Source organism: Camponotus floridanus, unplaced genomic scaffold (genome assembly GCF_003227725.1).
Source record: "Camponotus floridanus strain SB8 unplaced genomic scaffold, Cflo_v7.5 scaffold9, whole genome shotgun sequence".
Classification (NCBI taxonomy): Eukaryota; Metazoa; Arthropoda; class Insecta; order Hymenoptera; family Formicidae; genus Camponotus; species Camponotus floridanus.
Window position 1 is genome coordinate 3419323 of NW_020229860.1, and position 12128 is coordinate 3431450.

At 35.5% G+C, this 12128-nt stretch overlaps 1 protein-coding gene across 2 annotated transcripts in view; it reads left to right on the forward strand.

Annotated features, from left to right (window-relative positions):
• The first annotated feature begins 204 nt into the window (after positions 1-204).
• Positions 205-12128, forward strand: part of LOC105255624 — a 202342-nt gene continuing 190418 nt past the window's right edge. Inside the window, exons 1-2 of one of the 2 annotated variants that reach the window (XM_020028903.2) lie at positions 205-446; positions 1756-2003. The gene's annotated coding sequence lies outside the window, so the exon portion shown is untranslated. The remainder of the gene's footprint in view (positions 447-1755; positions 2004-12128) is intronic. The other variant, XM_011265040.3, reaches the window with a different exon arrangement.

Below are 12128 nucleotides of genomic sequence, written 5' to 3' on the forward strand. Positions count from 1 at the left end.
CGTGAAACGGAACAGGACCGTACTTACGCCAACGTGAATTAGGATAGGACGTAGTCCGCGGAAAAGCACAAGCGCTTGCGCTAAAAGCCACGGCTTGCGGGGGGTTGGAAGAGGGTAAGAGAGAATTCTCGCCGGGGTGGGGACAGGGATCGTAGTTGGAAGCTTCTGCGGGAAACGGAGAATCTGCGAGTGTCAGTGCGATTCGCGACGCGATGCCCTTCGCTCCCCCGGTCCGTGCTTAAGGGGTGGTGGGATCGTGGGCTCGCCGGTTTCTCCCGTTGTGTCGTCGTTAAGAACAACGGAGATTGCTATGTAATTCTCTGTGTGCGACAACTTCCACAGAAATCAAAGCCTATTCGTACAAAACCTCGGATGGTACAATTTCGTACAAAAGCAAGTAATCGCGCACATACGGATCTAGTTTCCGCTACGGAAATGTGTTAGACGTGAGTGACAATTTAGTAGGATTAATTCCGCGCTCGGAAATGAGCTCTGTCACATCGATCATCCTCGCGTCTCTCGTTATCAGCCGATGAAGGAGCAATCGTTTTATTTAATTACTCGCGACGAATCGGTGCAAGACTGCGATAGAAGACGCGATCTTGCGAATTCTTGTCTATTACTATGCCGCGAGAGTTCTACTGTGAGAAAATTATGCAAACGTAATTTCCTGTTGCCCTGCGATCGCGATTTGCGCCGGAGAAACTCCAGAGCGGAGCATAGTCTGATCGCGCGTTTACCATTATCGGAAAATAGCGGCGAGGTGCTCGAAGTAAATTTTAAGATACGATACGCATCTCTCTTTCGTCCCATCCTTTTCTCTATCGTGTCTGCATGCCCTACGTCAACCTCTTTCCACCTTCTTCGTTTTCCGCTCACCAACTTCTCTCGTGCAACTTTCCCTTTAAATTGCGTTAGAAACTCGATCTGCGATGTGCGATAATAATGATTGAAAAGTTTTGGTAACAATTATCGACTAAATTTTCAATGCGGCGTTTTCAACTCTCCCCAACTATTCTTTTTATAATGCATCTTTCGCATTCCGGTTTTCTCACAATTACACGCCAGAAATTTTAGAAAATTAATTGAAAATGAAATACAATTAACATTTTTAATCTAAATTCAGATATCATTAATAATCATAGGAATGTGTCATATTAAGAGGTAAAATGTTTCATTTGTGAAATAAGACATTGTGTTTTTTTGAGCTACACAACCAAATTTCAATAGTTTTCCCTTCGCACTCAGCATTGCCTTATATAGTTTCAATGGGAATTACCGGCCAAATTGCATTCAGAATTCAATTCCATAGGGATAATAATAATGATCCAAAGCTCTTACGCGGCAATTATAAACGTGGAAACTTAGTATGGATGAAAGTTCGTCGCCCGTTTGCGTTCCCTTATTGGCATACCGATCTTCGTAACATCGGAGCAAACGAAGAGAGATGATTAAATACATACGTCTGTCCCATTTTAATTCAATATACATTTGTGTTTACAAATCGACATTTAATTACATATTTAAAAGCACGCCATTATAAAATGATACAATTTAATTAAAAAATATTCATTTTAAAATAATTATTATAAGATACATGAGCCACGAAAATTTTGCGTCAAAAGTATTTATACAAAACTTAAATTAATTTTATAAATTAAATATTGCATGGAAACAAATATTAAATAAAGAATTCTGGAGCTAATGAGAGAATTAAAAGCAGTATTTTAAAATCGAATGCGATTCGTGATGCAGTTAATTCTGTTATAATTATGCAAGACCGAAAAACTGAGTGAGAACGTGTTATTCGTGTTGAAAGTATTACGCGAGCTCTGGTGACCAATTCAGAGAGAGCAAAAGGATTATTAAAAGCGCATAATGGATCGCTGGACAGATACTAATTGATAAAATATTAGCGGAATTCACTGTAAACGTACATGTAACAAGAATATGATTAATTAATCTACAAGAGCTTCTCGCCATTGATTGGACAAAATTTAACGGTGAGTACACATGCATATATATACACACAAATTATAGTTAAAACAAGATATTTTGTAAAAAATGTTAACAAGTAATACTAAAATTTTCAAAATTAAAATAATAAAAAATAAGTATTAAAATTAGCATTTACTTTATTCGTAAAGTTATTCTTTCATGTAATTTAATTTCTCATTGGACGCTAGTTTCTAATTCTCTGCGTTTTCTGCTTTTTCATGAATTGAATACACGAATCATAACTAATTTAGACTTGTATCCTATATTCCTGGTAATGTATTTACCAATTAACAAAAGTAACTGTTGGCTAAGAGGGCACTGCCTTAATTTTCATTTCTCGTCTTAATTCTCCGCGTTAATTCGCACTCACATTTTACGTCGTTAGACCGGCATCATAATGGTAAATTATGTGTAACTTTGCAAACAACACATTTGAATATCACTCTTTCTAAGATAATTCGTTGAAGACATAAGCGCTATAAATGGTTCTGTTTTATGTGCCTCACAATTTATGATGAAATAATTATTGCGAGACCACAAATAATCGAGAATTGGTAGTTGATTTTAAAGCCGCCAGTTATGTGGTGATTTGTTATTTATTATATATATTATATAATTAATTCGTCACGAAATATGTCCGCTCATTGAAAGATAATATGCCGCACGACATAAAAAATAATCCTGATTCGATCTCATTAATAATTGTCTCATTGATCGGATTAAATTGATAACTTGTCGGTATATATACTTTATTTAATAATTCAATTGATGCGAAGCCTAATTATTCATTATGGAATTATATCGGATTTAAATAGGACTATTTTGTTTTCACATCGGAGAAATAATCTGCATCTAATATGCAACTGAAAATGTATCACCTTTATAATGCTTTCATGTATACATATATTTTTTCAAAATTAACCTTTGTATCAATATGCGAATATGCATTATTGTTTAGTTTAAATTAAAATTTTAGATTTTTTAACGAAACAGTTTTCTCATTCTTTAAATAATCATACGTTGATTAATGTGTTTATAGAATAAAAATTTAAATGTACAATTTCATGAAAAGATTATAAAAATACCATGAAAACACTGAATATTGTTATAAAAATTAAATATTAAATTTTTTAGAATATACAATATATTTTTATAATTCTCCTCTTGATGTCCCTTTTTAAGATTGTTTCTTTACATAATATTCAGAAATTGCTGAAAAATATTATGTAATGTACGATATTACGAAAAATGCAAAAAGGAGAAATTGGAAAACAATTATTATTTCTCTATACTTTAATACATTTACATCGCAAATAAAATTTACATCCATCTATCAGATGGATCAATGTGCTATTTACTTTTAATATAATGACTTATATCAATAAGTATATCAATATATTAATAATTTATATCAATTTTTTTAATAACAGTTTATTTTCCTGTATGTTACAAAAAGCTTTCAACAGCACAATTGATTTTATTTTCTAAAATATAAAACATGTGTCCTGTTGGAAATGGCTTATTTAATCAAGAAAATTAAGAATTGTATTGTCTATAGCGATGCTAGTATTATCTTGTTTTCGTTGGGAAATCGTTAGCATCGAAGTGAAATACAACGAAATGCACTAGCACCAGAAAAAGCGGCTTGCAAGCACCGCGTCAGCATTCCATTTCGCCCTGCTCAATAAGCGATACCGTCATCGTTGAAATTTTTAGAAACATAAAATCGCGGAAGCGTCTGACAAGAAGAGAATCTATATCTATCGTTTGTTCCATTATCTTTAATTTCGTGAAAAATAAATTTGGTATATTATTCACGAGAATCTGCTAAAGAATTTTATAAGATACTATAGTAAATATATGTTAAAAATTTTGTATTCTCTAAAAGGCGCGACAACATATACATAAATGAGGATTCGATGAGTCGTAGATATAAAAAAAATTACTTGTAAAATTATATAAAACAGCCAAATTCAGTATTGCGATCACTAATAATTGGATAAACAATTCTGTATGTTTGGACAAAAGATAAAATCAATTCGGAAAATTGTTTTTCGTGCGAGTAAACGAGAGCTCTAGAGACGAGTAAACTGTTACTTTGCCTCATGGGAGACTATTATCAATAATCGGTCAAAATAATGATTTAAATATGCTTAATACGTATGGAAAATGCCAAATTGCCTTTTGAAAATATTATTTTAGATATTAAATTCTAAAAAATAAACATTTGCAAATTGTGCACAATGATTAATACATATGCGATTTTAATTAAAAAATATGACAATCTGATGGTATGATAAATATTGAATTAAATCTTCATGTGTTATCTAAAATATATTGTAACATTAACTTACGGAAAATTGCATTCTCCACTAAATCTTCCGATTAAGTTTATTCAAGAAGAAATGTCTACAGCGGCCGTTCAGCATCATTATGAATTATGCATTGCGACGGCGCACCAAGAGAGAGCAAACTTTGCCGGTTTTCCATTTATATTAAGCGTCACGCAAACTCGTCAGCGTCAAGTGCCGAAACTCGAACGATTCGCGTGAGCTTGCAATTAACGAACTTCCCAGTGAAGAAATTCGAGGAGAGATCGTGGCATTCATCGATGAATCACAATAAAGTAATTTGTCACACGTTTGTTTTAATGCACGTTGCTGCGCAGAGCCAATATTTGTTAGTCATAAAAGTACTCTTTTAACATGCGTGACACAAAAGTTGAGCACAATAATGACACATTGCATATCCATATGTCATCATGTGTCCAACTTTTAGGAACTTTTAAAATCGTGAAAACGAGAATTTGTATTGTCCGTTTTATCTTTACCTTCATGAAAAATAATTTGAATTATGATTCGCTACCGAATGATTTCTATAATTATTTTTAAACAAAATTATATGAATATAATCACGTCGAGATACAATTTTGCAAGAGTACAAATTTTACAACAAGCGTAACGTTGTTTTACATATGACGCGATAATTCTGTTAATTCTTATTATATTATATGGATACTCTAAATTATAATCTCTCGATAATGTTTCTCGTTCGCGTTAATTACGTGAAATCGCGTTCTTGGCAATATCGGTCATAAAGCCGATCTCGCAAAGCTTGTCAATGGATCAGTGGAAACGGCTTTGCGAATGTCAATGTGATTGCGTGATCGAAACTGTTCCAGTAATAGGAGCTGTGACACGGTACGTTGCTCCTCGATACAGGGATTGTAATGAGCTAACTCCGCGCTGCAATGTCAAAGGTCTCTTGCCGGCCTGCCTTGCAGCCGTTCTAACTTTGATATCTCATTCCTTGACGTATATCCCACGACTGACGTGAGCTAAATGACGGATCCATCGCACAATTAAACGCCATCAAGGTCTGGCCGGAAATAAATAGCAAATATCGTCAGGCCGACTATGTTGGTGATATAGTGATACCGACGTATTAGTTAATCACTCGGTAGTGCATGTGTTTCATTGCGATCGCACTGTCTAGGAATCTAGATCACCGAAGCTATAATGAAATTGTATAGGTATAGGTTAATAGTAAAAGAGACTGAGAACGAATTGATATCTTGAATCATCCGTGATCATGCTTAAGTTTGAATTAAGATATTTAGATAGATAGCTAGATATTGAAATTAATTTGATCGAAATAAATTCTCTTAGTTGGATTCGAAAAATATCTTCAATTTTATCTTTCTTGAATAACAAGAAAAAGTATCTTATACAAAATTATAAGTAAAATTAAAATTAATAAAAAATAAATCATGTATAACTGTAACTAAAAATCATTTGTACTTCATTTACTCATGAAGATTAAATTTGATTCCACTGTACCAGGATTAAACCCATTTTAGATGATTTAAAATTTGCAACAGAAATTTATAACTTTATCTCTCGCGTATGCTATGTATATTTTTATATGTGTATATTTTTCATATTGTATTTTATACTTTATATATATGTATATTTTAATTTTTTTAATGTTTTCTATATTACAGTTCATGAAATTATAAATAAAACTGCTCTTGTATACGAATTATTCCGTTTAAAATGAGTTTTAATATATATTTGCAAAAAACAAGCTAACAACTGAAAGCTATTGACGAAATGATATGTTACAAAGTACGTAATGCAGTGAATATCGTATCACTCAGCACAGATTCACAGTACTATCCCCAAATATCGTTATACGTACATATTATTAAATAACCAATTGCGCGTATCACATATGTAGCAGTAAGCTAATATTACGGCATAAATGATGGATTATTAGCATTCGTCTCATTAAGTTTGCTATATCGAGTATGAATCATTCCTGAATAAACGGAGAAATGTGTGCTTTGTCAAATTTTTAAATTTCAAGTTAAAGAGCTTGAAGATGTACGAATAAAAATAATATTGACAGGTTCGATAAAAAATTAGATATTAAATCTTTCGTTAATAAGCATTACCTAATAAATACGTGATTATTGACATTTACAAGTATCAGTAAATAGAAATTTTTTGAAATTGTTTGTCCACAGAAAAGATGGGCTATCAAATTTAAAGAAAATATAGAAAATATCAAATACAAATATAGAGAGAATCACTGAATATCGTTATTTGAGCTTGCTTGTCGTAAATCTATTCTATTCTATTGTTACTGACACGCAACGACATTGTTAAAATTCCCACGATGTACGTATTGAAAGACAACAACTCGCGCACGTAGATAGTTTATATCGAATGGGCTGTCGTGCGTAAAATCCGTGGACAGATAACCGACATCGAATTGATATCCACTTAGTGATCTCTCTCGATAAATGTCGCGCACGCGAAAAATCTCTCGCGATGAGTCATATTTCGTGAGCAAACGCGCGATATCAAATTCGACGGGCGATAAATCGGTTTTGTACAAACTTATTTGGCTTAATACCAAAATTACTCTGCAGCTTAAATGACGAAGACAGTATCATTTATTTCTAATCAATTTCTAATCAAGATTCATGACTTCGTTGTATCTCGCGATGCTATTTAAGAGGCATCTAAAGGCACATATTTAATAATATAATAATGTATTTTCATTATTTAGCACATATATAATTATATCGCCAAGATTTATCTGTGAATTATTACGCTGTAAGACATGAAACTTGAATGCCGTAAACACATTTAGGGTTGTATCGGCCTTGTATAATATTTTGTGAATACCAATGCGACACTGAAGTGACACGAGATCGGCGACACTCTTGTTGCAATGCTACGGCCAACTACATAACCGCTTATTGCCCGCCAGTTCGTGTCGGTGATGCTGCAACGAGGCGGCGCGTCCTTTGTGATTGACATCCACGCGGTTTAATACTCGGTGCGTCCACGTCAATTAAAGTTTAGCGGCGTAGCACGAGCAGCCGATAGCGCGACGCACGATACGATACGATTTGAAAACGTTCGGAATAAAAGCCTCGGGCACTTGAAAAAATGTACGGTCTGCGAAATTCTGCGAATGCAGATAATATCGTTTGAAATGTGTAGCACATGCAGCTACCATAAGATTTTTGCTGTGACGGCTATATTTCAATCGTTATGTCACGTCGCGTCGAATGGAAAGAAATCGTAGCAAAATCAACAACGCCAATGCGTCTCTGCATTATGTTATCGGTGGAAAATAGAACTTTTTGTAAGAATGTGAAATAAAAGAGGAAACTCTTGCCTTTATGAATATTTTTATTAAAAATTGTAAGAATTTCTTTATATTTGTGTAAAAAATTATATTACAAATATAAATAAATAATATTATTACGTATGTACTAATCCAGGTATTTTGTTGTACTTTAGTGAAAAGTGCAGATTTAATATCGTTTTAATATATAGTTCTATTAGTAATGTTATGTCCCATACATACATATAGTCTCACAAAACTGTTTCCGCGTATACCTAAAATTAATTAAAACATAGCAACATCCTGATGGACATGTTTAAAAGTTGTTCTCCGCGTTTATACGTGACTACTGGACTGATTTTATTCGTATGAAATTCAATCCGCAATGCTTCCTGACAGCTTGCGTAATTTGGGGTGTGGACCAATTAAATGTTCCGATAAACTTTGGGTGCTTGTACGATTAATTACGCTATCGCCGAATACCTGTTAGTGATTTGTGATTAGAAGCACCGTTATAGCACCCACACAGCGCAGAGAGTTTGAAGTTAGTCAAATTTCTATTATCTATGACGCTTTCGCGGATATTAATGATATCACAGTTGAGGGAATAACGTCAATTTATTCAGCGCGGCATTAAAAGGTATTAGTAACAAAGAACGGAGCTTTTCTATGTTAATGAGTTGAATTTCCTAAAATACAATGAAGGCAATATTAAACTTTGAGAGAAACGTTTTATAAAGATAACGAATAATTCCGAGAGAAATTATCATTTTCTTTAAATCATGAATCAAAAAATATTATAATATCTTCATAGTTATTTTTAGCCATTGAATTTACTACGAACGATTTTATAGAAATCGAAAATATAGTGTATTACAAATCGATTCGTTATAACAAGGCACAGTTGAAATTTGTTACGTGTATGCCTGACAATATGGGTTTCGCACAGAAGGTATACAAATTGGAAAACGAATAGGACAATTCGACAGAGAATCTAGTTGTAACGGATTAATCTAATTTAGTCACCGCGGGATTCGCGCAAACTATGTACGTACACATATGATTTGTGATACAGTGAAGATCGTTAAAGCCGCACTCACGATAAGTTTACCTTTCTCATCAAAACTCAAACTTTGAATCACTCTCTTTATAAATTATTGCCTCTAGAAATAATTTTAAATTTAAATTTAGTGATAAATAAAGTAATATATACATATATAACTGAAAGACTCGGAATATCATAAATAATAAACACCACATCCTGAAAAGATGTACGTAAAAAACAAAATTAATAAGCCTCAACAAATGTTATAATTAAAGTTCTATATGCATACTATGTAAGAGTACATATATATATATAAGTCTCTTAAATGCTGTACAATACCATTGTAATTTCGCAACGCAATGAATCTCGAAAACTAGTTGTGTCAAGGGGAGAATCAGGGCGGATGAACGGCGCCAGCTGAATTATTTCACGCCCCCCTTCCCGTCTAGTTTTTTCTACTTCTGTCGACATAAATGATGATTACATAGGGAGTTCTCGTTGCGTTTGGGTGTAGAAAAAAAAGGGAGAGAAGAAAGATTCGCGCGAACTTTTTTCCGCTCTATGCGGGATGGCGTTAATTAACCCGGCGAACGAATCTCGTCCATTTTCGCGCAATGACTTACCGTTCATTAAGCGCATAATCACTTGATTCTGTCTTTTCGCGAACGATTTTTACGCGTACGCGCTATTGAACTTGAACTCATATAGAAATTTTATTGCCGACAGTCTCATTAGGTCTGTTCGTTTTAATTGCACTGCTGGACTAGTGCAATAAGTTAGAAAAAGACATACATACTTTCTTTCACTCTAACTAATTGCACTAGTGCAGCAGTGCAGCTAAAACGAACAGACCCATTAATAAACGCAAGAACTGAATGCACTCGTAACGTTATAACGTATATAACGTATGCAAAAGAGCCAATCAATATCGTATCCAACGAATTCAGGGATTTGTGAGTTTTTGTACAAGCCGGAAGGATAAACGCACTTCTCCGCTGAAATCGATGAAGATGTATCTCGAAGATTTTCTTCCATACGCGACACGCCTGATCCTGAACACGCGCTCATGAAAGATTTATGCGTAGGAAAAGTTCGCTAACGCATACAAGGCGAGGAACGAGAAAAGCTCGTCTTCAGAAATCAATTTGCAAAATAAATCCAGTATATATCGAAATTTAAACAATCAATGTTACTCGATCATAAATTTTTCACAAATCAAATGTGCAACTTGCGAGATAAAATACAACAAATTTCGTGTCCGTCCAAATGATTATTTATTCCTCCAAAATTTTTTAATTTATCGACGGTGACGATTAGATAACCGATGGCAGCTGTATCTCGCATCGATATAGCTCTGTATCGTGCAACGCTCGGAAACGCGCGACACTGGCTCGCAGGGCCATCATTTACCATCAAACAGACCACGCATGGAATAATATACAACGTGCCAGTCTTGCCCGCGCGATATCAGGCAATAATTCCTGCCCAGATATCTGCATAATATACAGTCGACGGTGCGAGGATTCTCTCCATACAAACGTTTACGTTTCGAATACGTTCTCGACGGACGCGCGACCATTTCACTCGCTGCGAGATGCGTTCAAGCGATCTCACCGATGTAAATCATTGTCTGCTTGAGCGAAATTTAGATCTTCGTTCGAAGAAACGTTTAGGTAGAATCTATCGGGGTTCTCGTGTCAATATGAATCATTGAAACGCTCGTGTTCCCCCAAGTTCGATAATTCATGTGACTGACGCGGATGTCTGAAAGTTTCGAATTTCCGCAAATTAGATTCGGACGTTTATCGATGAATAGTGAAAATAATATCGCGAAGGTTTCAACCACGCATCATCATCGGATTTCACCTGTCACCCGTTGCATTTCCGGTCGCTTCCGGTTGATCGATCGTCGCGTTAATATGGGACGAATGAAACCAATAATACGCATCGGGGAATGAATTGTGAATTGATTGGCGATGCATTTTCTTAAATGACGCGATCGCGACGAGGGGCTGCACGGGACGTGCGCGGCAGGTAATGAATTCCGCGAATGGCATTTGGAAGTCATAAAAGATTTATGATACGCGCCGCGGTCGTTGTACGCGGGGGGTACGCGTAATTCCGCAACAGCCAGCCGACGTGTCGCCGGCGTGACACATCATGTAAATGAAACATGTCGCACGTACATACATACGCGCAGCCAGAATAATGCGGGTCGTGCGATTCGATGCAAATCGCATGGCTCGTGAGCACTCGCTTCAACGAGCGATCGATTCGAGTTTTCCCGAGAACAAGGCTGCTGTTACGCAATCTTGAATAAGATCCCTTTGCGAGAGAGAAAGAGAGCTTTTTATCCGGATACAATACTTTAAACAACGTGCAATCATTTCCGGTCTTTTTCCCCCCTTTTTAAGACGGCCGATATTGTGCAACACGCGATCCTTAATAGATTGTAATTCATGCTCGTAGAGTACGTAAAACTTTCCGTGCGAGAGATAATGTGAAAGTTTTCCGCCAGCTTCCAGGGCTCAAGATATTTAGTGCCTGTAAATCTTCCAGATCGCTTCGTTCTATCTGTCGCGAGAATACTATTGTATCCACCGACTTTTATCGGCGGATACGGATGTTTTACGGCGCTATATAGAATTTTAATCACCCACACCGCTCTGATTTGTACCCGCTAGTTTGATCGTCGCGCGTCAATTGCCATGGTCACCGTTGACCGACGCGTTAAATAACCAAACACATATTTTCACATAAATTCATAGCAATTTCGAGAACAGCTTGTGTCCCGTTTCGACAAATATTTCATTTCTATCAAAACAAAAAATCAATTCCAAATAATCGGAAATTAATATCTACGATTAATGTAAAATTGTTCAATTCATTTTTCATTCTTTAAACAATATTTGAATTTTGCTAATTCAACGCTATCGTCTTTCCGGACGTGTTTAATCAATACTTCAATCTTCATTAATTCCGACGTTAATCATTAGAGAAAATTCAAGTGTCGCTTTCAATTTCGGACGAAGGAAAATCGAAGGGATTTTCTCGCAATACGGCAGTTTAATGCACCATAAGTGTAATCGCGATGCACTACTACAACGAAGAGATCAGTGGAGACAGAACGAACGCCGACTGTCTCGCCGAGGGGATAAGACGCGTACAAAATTAGACTGATTAGATTTAATAAGCCCGCCGGGGTTTCTGCGAGATGCCGTGTCTGTGGTAATTTCTGAGGCCGCGGGGTTTTAGGGGTGCCTAATTTGAGACGCAGATGTGGTTACCGTATTGCACCCGAGTCAAGTCCGCGATACACGAGTAATATTTGATAAATGCATATTTTATTTTAATGATATTTATAAATAATTAAGTGAAATAATCATTATGACTAATTAAGTCGTATTATTTTTACCGGCCATGTATTTGTAGAATTCGTCTT